A 13,047-nucleotide genomic window follows, 5' to 3' on the forward strand; every position below is an offset into this window, starting at 1 on the left:
CACTAAAAGGCCAGCCAGAACTCAGGATGCTTGGGCTGTTTGGATGGGCCCCGGGTGTGGGGAGAGATGGAGAGCTGAGGCCTGCAGCCCATCCAGAGCAGAGGCATGTCGCCTCCCCTCCCTGCTCTGAATAGCTTCCCCTGAGACAGACCAGGAGACAGGTGTTTTTCATGCCCTGCTCTGCCTGGCCATGACCTCCCACCCTAACTCCCAGCCAAAGTGCCATATAGTGCAGGCAGCTATATTGTGCATTGCTTTTTTTAACCCTCTGATTTTATTCTCAACTCCCCTTTTCTTTTCTTTTCTTTCTATTGTCAGACCCCCGGTTCAGCTCATGCCGACCCTATCCAGAGGGCTCTGGATAATGTTTAATCTAAGGGAATACCAGAACACACAAAAATTTGCAACACTAGACAGTTCTAAGATACCAGAATAGTTACTCCTTTCCCTATCCAAAATCACCCAAAATAAACGAGAAAAGAGAAACAGGAATGCAAATCCTATCTTCAGCAAAACTGTAACACATTCGTAATCCAAACCACAACTTATAAGGAAAGGCTGCCAAAAAAAATGGCAGACGACTGCCAAAAGCAGTGAACATCAAGCGAGGTGTGAGAAAACACCTACAGAAGACACCTGTGGCTGCAAAGCTCAGAAAGAGATAGCAGAGCCAGGCAGTAACTGGCATTCCCTGAAGGAGAAAGCAACAACAACGGTTCCTAATCAGGAACAATGAGAACAGGTCTAGCACTGGGACCTGCTGCCTCTGACTCTGTGAAGACAGGGGAGGGCAGGGCTAACAGAGAAAACTGCAGGTCCGCCATCTTCACAGGAAGCAGTGTGCAGGTGAGGCAGCATGGGAGGAGGGCTGAACTGGGGCAAGCCTGTTGCTGCAGATCTCTGCTGACTGACAAGGTGGGAGCTACAAGAAATCACTGCCACAGTCCTGTGAACAAAGTAACCGTGAATCAGGGAGCTATCCTGCTCTCCTACTTCCTGGCTCCATACTTCCTGGCACCTCCTCTACACGCATCCCCTGCAAAATGCTGATCCGGGAAGGCTTGCCTCTTCCAAAGTAGAACCAGCACATGATATAGTCAAAGATGCTGGACAAGAAATAAAGGAGGAAAGGAAAGGGAAAAAAATCTGGCAAAGCAAGAAAACTCACCAGAAAAAAAGCTGTCACAAAACAGATAAAAATTGTGACCCAGTTTGTAAATTAATTTTGTGATCACTTACGTCAGAAGGGAGACAACTAGTAAGCCTGAAAAAACAGAAAGATTAAATACACTTTACTATGTGAAGTTACAAAGGCAACCTCCAGAAGAACTCAAAATAAAGTACAAACCTTCCAAATTGTCAGAGAGAACACAACACAAAATAAAACAGACCACACACGGAACAATTTTGCTTTAAGAAGCCATAGAAGCAAAACCACAAAGACTTAATATGTGACAGTAAAACTAAGACCAAAATACTAGCTATGTCAATGAATGGCCATAGTAAACTAGAAAGGAAAGATTCTAAGCCTGGGGAACAAACCCCCCCAACCGTATGCTACATTTGAGACATCCCCAAAGCAAAGTAATTCAACAATGTTGAAAAAATAGGAAAGGCAAATATATACCAAGTAAGTGCTACCTCAAACCAAGGAAGCACTGTACCCATGGTATTAGGCAAGTAAAGTTGAATTTAGGGCAAACAATCTTAAGTGAGACAAAGAAGACTTTATAACAGTAAAGAGTATAATCCACAACTGAAGATCAAACACATCAAATAACAGCACCAAAATTCAAACCAAAAGCTGTAGGAAATACAAGGAAGGTCAGACAGAGCTACAGTAGAGGCAGGTGATTTTAATTTACCTCTTGTAGCTCATGACAGATCAATGGACCAAATTAAGTAAAGACAGAAAAATGAAAACTGCATAATTAATAAATCAGATTTAATTGATGTATATGTTTTCCATATATTAGGCCACAAATAAAACCTCACCAAAAAAAGCAGCAATATTACAGAATCTAGTAACAGAGAAGAAAAACTAGAAATTAATCACAAAATTATGGATCACAAAAATCCTATCACTTGGACATTTTTAAAAACTCTCTTTTAAACAACTCAGATCAAAAAAAGAGACCTATGTAGAAATTGTAGAACAACTAGAAAATACAAATAACAAAAAAAAATTCCATGTATTAGAACCTTGGGATTCCACTAATTTGTGCTCAGAGGAAATCATCCTTGGTGTACTTATATTAGTAAATAAGAAGGAATGAAAATATATAAATCAAGCATAATAAAATAGAAAAATAAAAGAACTAATCAAAAAATCCTAGAGCTGGTTCTTTGGGGAAATAAAACAACCACGAAAACTAAAACACATAAACCATTTAATTCAATCATTTAATGTGCCATTTATGTCACACATGATGCTATATTATATATAAAATATATATTACTAGTTTCATTTATTATATTAATCTATTATGTTGGTAGTATCTATCCTTGTTATGGGGTAATGAAATAACACTCTACCTCTATGATCTTCCTCCCCCAAGCCCATAATCCCAGTCTAATCCTAAGAGAAACAGAGAACAGATTCCAACTGAGGAGTATCTAACAAAATACCTGACCAGTACTGCTCAAAATTGTTAAGGTCATCAAAGACAAGGAAAATATGAGAAACTGTCACAACCAAGAGGAGCCTACGGAGACACAACAAAGAAATGTAGCATTATCCTGGATGGGATCCTGGAACAGACAAAGGATATTAGGTGAGAAGTAAGGAAATCTGAATAAAGTATGGCCTTTAGTTAATAACCTTGTATCGACATTGATTCACTAGTTGTGATAAATGTACCATACCAGTGGAAGATGTTAATAACAGGAGAAACTGGGTGTATGTGGGAACTCTCTGTACTGCATGTTTTTCTATAAATCTAAAACTAATCTTAAAATTAAAGTCGATTAATTAAAAACATTAAATCACTGTTTAAAGTTAAAAGAAATCTAAAACATGTATAAAACCACCAAGTCACCTTCTATCTCATTAATCAGATATAAACACTGTTAGCATTTGGATGCACTGCACGTTATTCTTTTTTTGTCTACAATATAGTCACTTTTTTTTTTTAATTGTCATCATTGACCTTTATTCAGATTATTTAACCAAAAACTAAATAATTAACATTTTTACATATTAACTAAATTTAAATGCATGACTTCAATGAGCAAACTTTAAAAAAAACATAAAACATATAAGCTATTAAATCGAATCATTTAAAGTGGGGGTGGAGGAAGACACAAATATGTAAAATGAGAAATGAAAATGGGAAATAACCAAATGGTATAGCAAAAAGCATTCATAAGAGAAATTGGACTTTGTCGTTTTAATATGGGGAAATATGTGCGACACAAATCACAAACAAATATATGACAAATTCCTACAAATGAGTAAGAGGGACCAACCCAAATATAGAATGTGGAAAGATGCAACGAACAGCTCACACAAAAAGAAAAACAAACGGCTCTTTGAAGAGATGCCCTACCAAATGCATAATAAAAGAAAAACAAGTTGGAGCTAAAATTAAATACCGTTTTTGTCTTCCAGCTTAGGGAAGATCAGAAAGTTGGTAATGCCTTCTTGGAGGAGCAGACAGGTCATACATTATTAAACTGAAAGTAAGATAGTGTAGCCTCAGTGGATGGCAGATTAGGACCCTTTGACCTAGCAATTCTCCTCAGTATTTATTCCGGTTTACTCTCAGATGTGCAAACTACACATACACATATATGCAACATACGTACATAAGCATCATGGTTTGTAATAGCAAAATATTGGGGAAAACCCAAACTGAAGACCAGCTAAATAAACGATGGTGAATCCATATTCTGGAACACTATGCAGCTGGAGAAAAGAATGCACTGATGTGGAAGATGCGACAGATAGATGAAGGTAAATAAATGCAGAACAGTATGTGTGGTACACTGTCATTTTGGTGGAGGGGGAGGGAGGGGAGGGAGAGTAAGAGGGAGGAGGAGGTCTGTGGGGGTGGTGTCCATAAGAAAACTGGACAGTCCAGTTCAGTTTTACAAGACAACTAGCTTTTCTCTACTCACCACAGAACTTTATACTGACCTTTATCCAATACTTGAGCCTCAACCAGGTTATGAGAAATAAGCCAGAGACCGTGGGAGAAATGCAGGGCACATAGTGGGGATTCAGTCCATAGAACAGACTCTCATCCAGGGCCTTCTCTGTGAGTCTCTGCCTGGGGACATCTGACTGGGAGGAAAGGGGCTGGGAACTGCCACTTTTGTAATTCACTTAAAGACACCTGATGCTGCCATTCTAACAGCCCAGGAAAGAGGCTCAGAGAGGAAGTGGCCTGACCAAAGTCACATGGCTAAAAGATGGCAGAGCTGGTCCCACCCTGGGTTGCCTGAACCCTAAGTCCCCACTGCATCTGCTGTGCTTTCTCCATCACTAAGTGAGGCCTCACTTTCTGCTCTTTAGAGAATTCAGCAGGGAAAGGGCCGGGGCTGGAGTCAGGAGATGGGGACACCAGGTCTTGTCCTGCCACCAACATGTTCATCGCTTCTGAGCCTCTGACCACGGGCTGTATCCAGTCTGCCTGCCCCTTGTTAGATACTGCTATGCACCCTTCCTGTTCCCAGTCCCCATTTATTCATTCAACAAACACTTGGTGGATGGCCACCATGTGCCAGACTCTGGGCTGCTGAGACCTAGGGACACACAGCAGTGGTCAAGTCAGGCTCAGTCCCTAAACTCTCCCTTCAGCCAGGGGTAGTGGCTGCTTGTCACATTTCTCTTCTTGTCTCCACCGCAGCACCTGGCAACAGACAAGGCATCCAGGAGATACAACGGAGTCTAACTTCCTGGTAGGAATAACATCGTCTCTCAACCCAGCAAGCAGAGGGCATACTGAACAATGCCTAAGGGTGCCTCCATCACATTTCCTCAAACCAAACATAATTTCTTAGGCCATGCTTGGATGAGGATGCTTAATGACATTATACAGAAGGATCTGCCCCAGGGCTTCAACAATGGCTGAGAAAGAAAACCAAAATTCAAATTGCCAGTTGCCCTTCCCAGGACACTGGCGGGTGTTGCAACCCGACAGGGAAAGGAGGAGACACCAAGCGTGAATGTCGCACTTCTTAAGGAGCCTCAGTAGTTTGCAAGATGTGACGGTCTTCAGAGACCAAGGATCTGAAATCTCATTCTGCGTCTTGTCTGCTCACCCAGGCATGGGGTCTGCCAGGAGACTTGACAGCTGCAGGAATGGGTAATGACTGGGTGAAGTACCCTCCCCTCAGTGTGGCCTTTGGCTTTGGACTTGCTGGGGCAGGGAGTTGGGGCAAATTTCATTCCTTCATTTAACCAGCAGTAATGATGCCTCCCTGGGGATCTGAGGCTACAGGAAAGTGTTAAGACCCAATCACTTCCCTCTAGGGAGAGCTCACGCCCAAGGGGTCAGACCCAGTGACAGGTCTGAATAATGACAAGGACTGTACAAAGCAGTGTGGTTTGATACCACTTGAATTCCTATAATAGACTGCATATTGCTTTCAAATATATACGACAGCACTTATAAAATGCAAAGCTGACTTACTCATGCTCCCTACTTAAAATCCTCCACAGGCTCTCCACGGCTTTCAGGATAAAGTACAAACTCCTAACACTAATCCTCCCCTGGCCCATCTCCCTCTGTGAAGCCCTTCCCTGCATCCCCATTAACCTGCCTGAATCTCCCTGCAGGTACTATGGGGGCCACACACGTGTATCCTGACCCTCTCTGCTACCTTCACCCCTTCCCTCTCCCTTACACATCCTTCCCACATACACACACCTGGGTAATTCATCCAGTTCAGTATCAGTGCCTCTGGGAGCTCCCCACCCCTTGCCCACAGAGCCCCTGCACCTGTCTCCATTATAGACTTAACACAAGGGGCCATGACGTCTCCTCGGCTGCCTCCCTCCACCAGTCGGGGGATAACTCAAGAGCAGGGGCTGGTCTCCTCACTGCAGTCCCCAGGACTCTGCTGCAGGGCTCTGGCTCAGAGAAAGTGGTGGGTGCACAGACACAAGCAAAGGAATAAAAGCAGCAACCAGCTGCCTTAGAAAGAGCCTCCACCGAGGTATGACTAGGAGAGCAGTGCTCTGTGAACTGGGGCAAGTCAGTTAACATCCTCAGCCTTCAATTTTCATCTCTGTGCAAAGGTGCCAATGATACCTGGTTCGACTGGGATGTTTCTAAGATTTTCTTAGTACAAATATTAGGTAGAAGGGCTGTTCCATTAAAAGATGCTCATTCACAATGAACCCATCAATGGTGAATGAGCTAAAGAACCCCCAAGGTTTGATTCACAGGCGTCCATTATCTTTCCCCTCTGGACACACGATGCAGCTCACACGACTCCAGGCTGGGCAGGCCCTTTCTTCGCGGGAGCTCACAAAGCGAGCCATCTGTCCAGTTCCAGGTGAAACCATCTCACGTCTGTCTTCCTGGAGCATGAATCAATGAGGCTTCCCTGTGCCTCTCCTTCTTGTGAGGTTTCCATGGGAATCCTCCCACATGTGATTGAGCCAGGAGCCCCCAAGACAGAAGCTCAGGCTGTCAGCCAGCAAGGAGAGCAGGGGATGGGATGAAGGAGGTTGGCTGGGCAGTGACCAAACCAGTGTGCTCTTTAAGGTCATTTAAAAGAGACACACCTTTGAGACAGCGAGGCCAGGGGTCTGACAATGAGGTGCATTCCTGGTGGGCCTGGTCACCGCTCCAGCTGCCCCTGTGCCCCAAGCACATGTGGGTTGTTCTGCAGGACAGCTGGCCTCTGTGAGGCTCAGCACGACTCCGGCTGGAGCAAAGTTAGGAGACGGGATGGGGGAGGGGGCTGCATAAAGGGACCCTCTTGGGAAAATGTCTAAAAGAAAACACAATAATCTTCATGTCCAGCCCCTCATTTATCTCCCGAGCTGAACTTTGCCCACTTAGTGTAACTGGTTGTCTGAAAACTCAGGATTCCTGAAAGAAAAAGGAATCATGTGCGCCTCAGGCTTGTTCTAGGAGATCACAATCACAATAGGGACCTGCTGGCATTTCTCAAGTTCCCTTGGTTAAGCTTGGGGTGTCTCTAGGGGCATTTTTGAGACTGGGGTGGGGGAGGCTAGAGAGGAAGAGGGGATGGTGAGGAAGTGGGGAGACAAGGAGACCCAGAGAAAGAGACAGATAGAGGAGAGGGAGCATCAGGTCAGAGGGAGCCACTCCAGCCCCAGGAATCTGTGTGACTTGCTTATCTTACAAAACGTGGCTGACAAGCGAGAAGTCTTTGTGGATTCAGCCCCACTCTTTTCTGGAGAAGGCAGCGCTCCAGGCTCACCCATCAACATTTCCCAGCACTGCAAGCCAGGTGGGGGACTTGGGAGCTGCTCTGGGCCTCCCCCTCTGCACACACCATCACGTGGAGGTGTAGAGCTCAGGGCTGTTTCCTGCCACCTCCTGGGTCCAGGGTCTACCTTGCCTTCCACCTAAGTGGGGCAGCCCCAGTGTTGCATCTTCAGTTTCTGCTCCTTCCTCTCCCGTGCATCTTCTCTTCTGACTGACATTTCCAGCCCTCTGCAGACTCTCCCAAACTGGGTCTCTAGCCCCACCTTCTCTCCTCAGTACCAGACCCACCTACCTGGAAGCCTCTGGCCACCAACGAGGTGCTCCTTCAGACACTTCTGTAAAGCCAGCTGGTCTCTTTCCCCCTGGACACACCTACCCTCTCCAGATATCAGACATGAGGGAGGGCAGGCACTGACACCTCAGAATCCACACACCTAGGGCTGAAAGCAGCCTCTTCCCTCTCCGGCAAACCAGGCTCCTCTCTGCATGCCCCCATTTCTGCCATGGATTTCCCCATCTCTCGGTCTCCCTCAATGCCTTCAGATCTCCCTTAGTTCAGACTTTGCCTGGATTACTACAAAGTCTCCCAGTGGGGCTCCCTGACTCCACTCGGTGCCCCCCAACCCACCCTCCATGCTGCCACATGGGTAAATCTGACCAAGCCACCCACTCGCCTTCTCGTTCAACTCTCCAGGTGGCTTAGGGAGAAGCTTCACCCCTTAGCTTGGCATATAACAGTCCTCAAGACCTGCCCTTGGTTATTTCTCCCACACTCAGTCTCCCATCATGGCCCACATCAGACCAGTCATACCAGACCCCCCTCAGAAACCACATCCTGCCCATACTTTGATGTCCCGGGAGCCTTCCCATCTTCCCTCATCTGACTGACATTCATTCATTCTCCCACACCCAAGCAGGGCCAGGCGCCCTCTGTGGCATCCCTCCATCCTGCTGCGGCCTCATTCCTGCACCCATGGTTGTCTTCTGTTCCACATGCTGCATTCCTTGCTGGTGAGGCCAGCGCCCAACCAGCCTCTACTTCCTACCAGCACCCTGCCGGCACCTGCTACCTCTGGCTGCATTAGAAAGCACTTGTCAGGCTGAAGAAATTTCCACTCCATGCCTCTTGTATAGTTTGCATTTTTAACAACAGACATTTTTTTTTCATAATGAAAGTATACATTTTAAGTGGGGATTAGCTCAATAGGTGTAGCAAAAAATCACATGCAATCAACACTGCCCTGGAAAGTTCTTCTGAAGGTCCACAGGGTCTGTGATGACAAGTTTAGGTTCACCAACCTCTTTCCCAAAGGGTTCAGCACAGACAACCGTTTTTCCTACAGCCTCAGAATAGATCCCTATTTCTTGAGCTGAGCTACAGCTGATACACCAAGTGAGACTTATTAGGGACCATGTTTTATTAAAAATGTGTTGCTGTTTTATTTTTTTATTGTTGTTGTTATATTATTTTTTATTGTTCATCTTTCTTGCCAAGTATGTACGGTTATGTTCACGTAAGTTAAGTACATGCACTTATGTATTTACTTTTTAAAAGGACTATGAGGCAGAGACGTCTGGTAACTTTGCTCCAGGTACCTCTACACCCTCTGATTTTTCTACACCAAGTGGCCTGTTCTAGCCAGGGTGAGTCAGGGAGGCTGCCTGAGACCCTTGGTTCCTGTACCAACAGAGAAGGGGCCTTTCAAGAACCTGGCTATGTAACAACAGGTCAGGCAACTTGGGAAAAACCAAGTAGCCCCTGTAAGGTGCATGGGGCTGGGCCTTTACCCTCCACTGGCCCAGGTCTTGGCCACTTTCTGGAGTAGGAGTGAAGCCCCCTCCAAGGACAGGCCCCTCTAAATGAGGAGAAGGAGCCAGTCTTAAGACTTCCAGGTGGTAGAAAGTAATGAGAGAGGAAAATGGTGAGAAAGGGAAGGAGGGGTCAGTAACCAGACCTGGAGGGCCCTGGGGGCACCTAGATTTTACTTCATGGCAGCCTTGAGGATGTTCTAAGACTGGGAAGGATTTCATCTATTTTATATTTTTAAAAGATGTTTCTGATAAATGGTTATTATTATTGGCTAAGCTGATAGATGAAAATTCTATCTTGTAGTTTAAACTTGCATTTTTCTTACTGAGTGAGGTAGAACATCTTGTCATATGTTTGAGTGTTATTTCACTTTTATTTTGTTCATGTGAACTGTTAATGGTCTTTTGTCCGTTTTCGGTCTTTTTCTTGTTGACTTGAGGACATTTTTACACATTAAAGAGATGAGCCCTTTGTGACAGGGGTGATGATTGTCTCCTCAGTCTGTCATACATCTTTTGACTGTTGATGGTGATGTCCCAGTAGATTTTATATAACTGAGTTTATCAGTCTTTGAAATAAAACAGAAATACAGAATGGAGAGATACTTGAGTGGAATGGCCAGCAAGTAGAATTTTGTTTGTTGTTTGCCAAAGGTGGCTTAAATTCCTTTTATTAGAACTTCTTAAGGAAGTTTAAAAAATGGAATCAGAGTTTGTGTCTTAGCGGATAATGCCCCGTGTAGAGCATGTTCGTGGTGTGCTACTGACCCCGGTGTCTTTCTAACAAACTCCATTAATCAGTAGAACTTTTTGAAAAATGGTTTGGTAGGGGGCAATGAGGCGGGATCCCCCATAAGCCTGAGTGACAGAAGCTGCAGGAGTTGGTTGGAGGATAGAGGCGCCGCGGTGGGGAAACAGAGGGAGAGACTGAGAGAGATGTATTGCACTGATTGCGTCTTCCTTCTGTGCACTGACCGCCTGGAAGAGGGGGAGGGAGGCAGCTCCTGGATTCTCCTTTTAATAGCATTTCCCTGAGGCTCAGGCATGTCTTTCTGATTTATTCTCATCGATTGTAGAGGGGCAGAAGGTGGGTGGAAGGATGGAGGCTCAGATTCCTAGAGAGGAGAGAATTCCTACTCCATCGCCCCAAACTCCCCTAGGAGGAGAATAGGACAGACAAGGAAACCGAGCTGGGACTGATGACAGTACTTGCCCAAGGTCATACTGCAGGCTCGTGACGGTGACAGAATTCGAACTCAAGCCTGACTCTAGGGCCGAGAGCCCTTCTCCTAGCTTTAGCGGTACGTAAGTGCCCGCCTCTCTTTCCCTTTCCAGTCCTCAACAGCTCACACTCTGCCACCCGGGAGGCGGGAGCAGCCACTCCCCACTCTTCTCCCGCCAGGGAGAGGTCCTGGGCTCGGCGTCCCCTCCTGGCTCGGAGCCCGCGGCGCGTCTTGGGCTACCCGGGCGGACACATTTGCCGCGCTCCAGGCTCTGGCCTCCTCCCTCCTTCCCAGACCCCACGCTCCACCCCCTACCCGTGACTCACAGAGTGCGCGACCCCCTCCCTTCCTAAGCATCGCCAAGTTTGTCTCCAAGCAAGGCCAGGATCTGGCCCCAAGCCGCGCTCGGACCGGGCGATCAGCCTCACTATTCAGCGTCAAGAGTAAACGGTAACAACAGCCACCAACCACTTCACCAACGACCACTGCGTGCGAGGCGCTTGCCTCTCATCTCTCCGACCCGCACCACCCCATCCCCCAACCCAGACAAACCAAACCCTGGAAATTACTGTCCCCATTACATAGACGAGAAAGATGTTGCAGCTCCGGAAAGTTGGATGATACTCTTGGGCTCACACAGCTAATAATAATGCTAGCTAACATTTGATCGAGTGTTTCCAATGTGCCAGGCACAGGTCTACGTACATTCCAAGGACCACCGCATAGATCCTACCATTAGCCCTATAAAAAGGGTACCATTATCATCCCCATCCTACGGATGAGGAAATCGAGGTTTGGCGCTTTGCCCAAGGTCACCCAGACAGTGAATGACAGATCATGGACCCAAATCCAGGCAGGGTGACTGGGGGTTAGTTTTTTGTGCTGTCTCCATTACCCAGCAAAGCAGTGGGCATCGAACGTACGGCACCAGAGGCCGACCTCAGACGTCCCAAGGCTGAGCGCAAACCGTCCAGCTCGGACTGCCACAGCCCGCAGAGAGGAATTCCCGGGGATCTGGACGGGACTCAAGCCAGCAGCGCCGGCTGTGGTGAGTGCCGGCTCGCACGAGGTCCGAGTGGCCAGATTTCGGCTCCCGCGCGCCCCTCACCAGAAGATGGAGAATACTCACCATAAAAGAGAAGGCAAGCGCCTGCCCGGGACGAATCGCCAGTGCTGGCAGGTCCTGGACTACTGAGTGTCTGACGCCGCCGCCGCCCACTCAGGGGCGCCCGAGCGACCTAGAAGATGCGGGCTCGCTCCCCTGGGCCAGGGGCGCGTCCTCACGGCTCGTGCCCAGCAGCAGCTCCCCCTCTGCCCCGCAGGGTGGCCTGGAGTTGGAGCGTTCTTGGGGAAGTTGGCGCTCGGGCGCCGCGGGAAGGTGCGGGAGGTCGGATGGGAGTGAGGAAGCGCCTTACTGCGCGGATCCCGGGGGTGCGCCAAGGCCCGCGCTCCAGCCGTTCTGAAGCTCAGCGTCGGACCGGGAGGGCGGCGAGTCCCGAGCTCAGGGCGCACGGGCCGCGCCTCGGCCGCCGGCCCCTGGCGCGCCCTGCGTCTTCTCCCGCGCCCAGAGCGCACGCATTGGTGGTTGGAGCTGGGGCCCCGGCCCCGGCTGCTGTGCGCTCATCGCCCTCACCAGGGGCAGGGCGCCTTTGTGCGCGGGGCGCGTCGGCCGCCGCGGCCAGCTCTGGATGCTGCAGCCGCCGCCGCCTCCCCCTCCTCCTCCGCCGCCGCCCGCTCCCCGCCTTCCCGGCCGGCCCGGAGGCTGCAGCTGAAAGCCGATCCGGCTGAGCTCATCCCTGAAGGCCACTAATCCAATAGCCGCGGAAGGCGCGGCCGCCGGGAACGCCCCTTCCCCCACCATCCCGCGCCCCGGCCCGTCCCAGCTCGGGCTGCTGCCGGCGCCGCCACCTTCCCGAGGCCACCAGCTGGCGGGAGAGGGAAATGGAGCCCGCTCCCGCGCCGCCGTGCGGAGTCAGCGCGGTCGCCATTCACTTGCTGCTGGCCCGCGCACTCACTCACTCACTCACGCATTCATTCATGCGCACGGGTCCTCCCCCATTCATTCGAACGCGCCGGGAGCGCCAGGGTGTGTGCCCCTGAGCAGGAGGAGGCGCCCACAGTCGCTCCGCAGCTTTGGTGTCTTTACCCAACCCATGTGGGAAATAGCAGCCGGGGAAAGAGGATGGTTCAATAACCTCTTCCTCAGACACGTGTTTATTTTTTTTTTTTAAGATCAGGCTCCAACTCATCTTTTAAAGTCCAATTTCATACCGCACCTGCTCCACGGAGCCTTCCCCGCCACTCGAGGCGCCGGGAGGTGAGTCTACTCTGCCGGCTACCAGCGCTGAAGGTGGGCCGCTTCATTGCGAGTCCTAGCTGAGAGATAAGGAAGAGGGAGTGGCCAGAGCGGAGGCCTAGAGGGTGCTTCTAGCAGCCGTGCTTCCTTGGGGAAATTAAAAGTTACTGATCTGCGTGCCTACATCTGTACTCCCAGAGTTGACCTCAGTTCATTACACAATCACTTGATCTGACCCCAGCCCTCTCTGTGCCAGATACCGAAAAGCCTACATGCAGAGCACCTATTCATCAGGGACACAGACAAGGAA

At 48.8% G+C, this 13,047-nt stretch overlaps 1 protein-coding gene across 1 annotated transcript in view; it reads right to left on the reverse strand.

Moving 5' to 3' along the window:
* SPSB4 (splA/ryanodine receptor domain and SOCS box containing 4) overlaps positions 1-12,184 on the reverse strand; it is a 73,060-nt gene extending 60,876 nt beyond the window's left edge. The window contains exon 1 of the mRNA XM_074370522.1: positions 11,571-12,184. The gene's annotated coding sequence lies outside the window, so the exon portion shown is untranslated. The remainder of the gene's footprint in view (positions 1-11,570) is intronic.
* Between the last annotated feature and the right edge of the window lie 863 nt (positions 12,185-13,047).

This window comes from Camelus bactrianus, chromosome 1, assembly GCF_048773025.1.
Source record: "Camelus bactrianus isolate YW-2024 breed Bactrian camel chromosome 1, ASM4877302v1, whole genome shotgun sequence".
NCBI classification, from domain to species: domain Eukaryota; kingdom Metazoa; phylum Chordata; class Mammalia; order Artiodactyla; family Camelidae; genus Camelus; species Camelus bactrianus.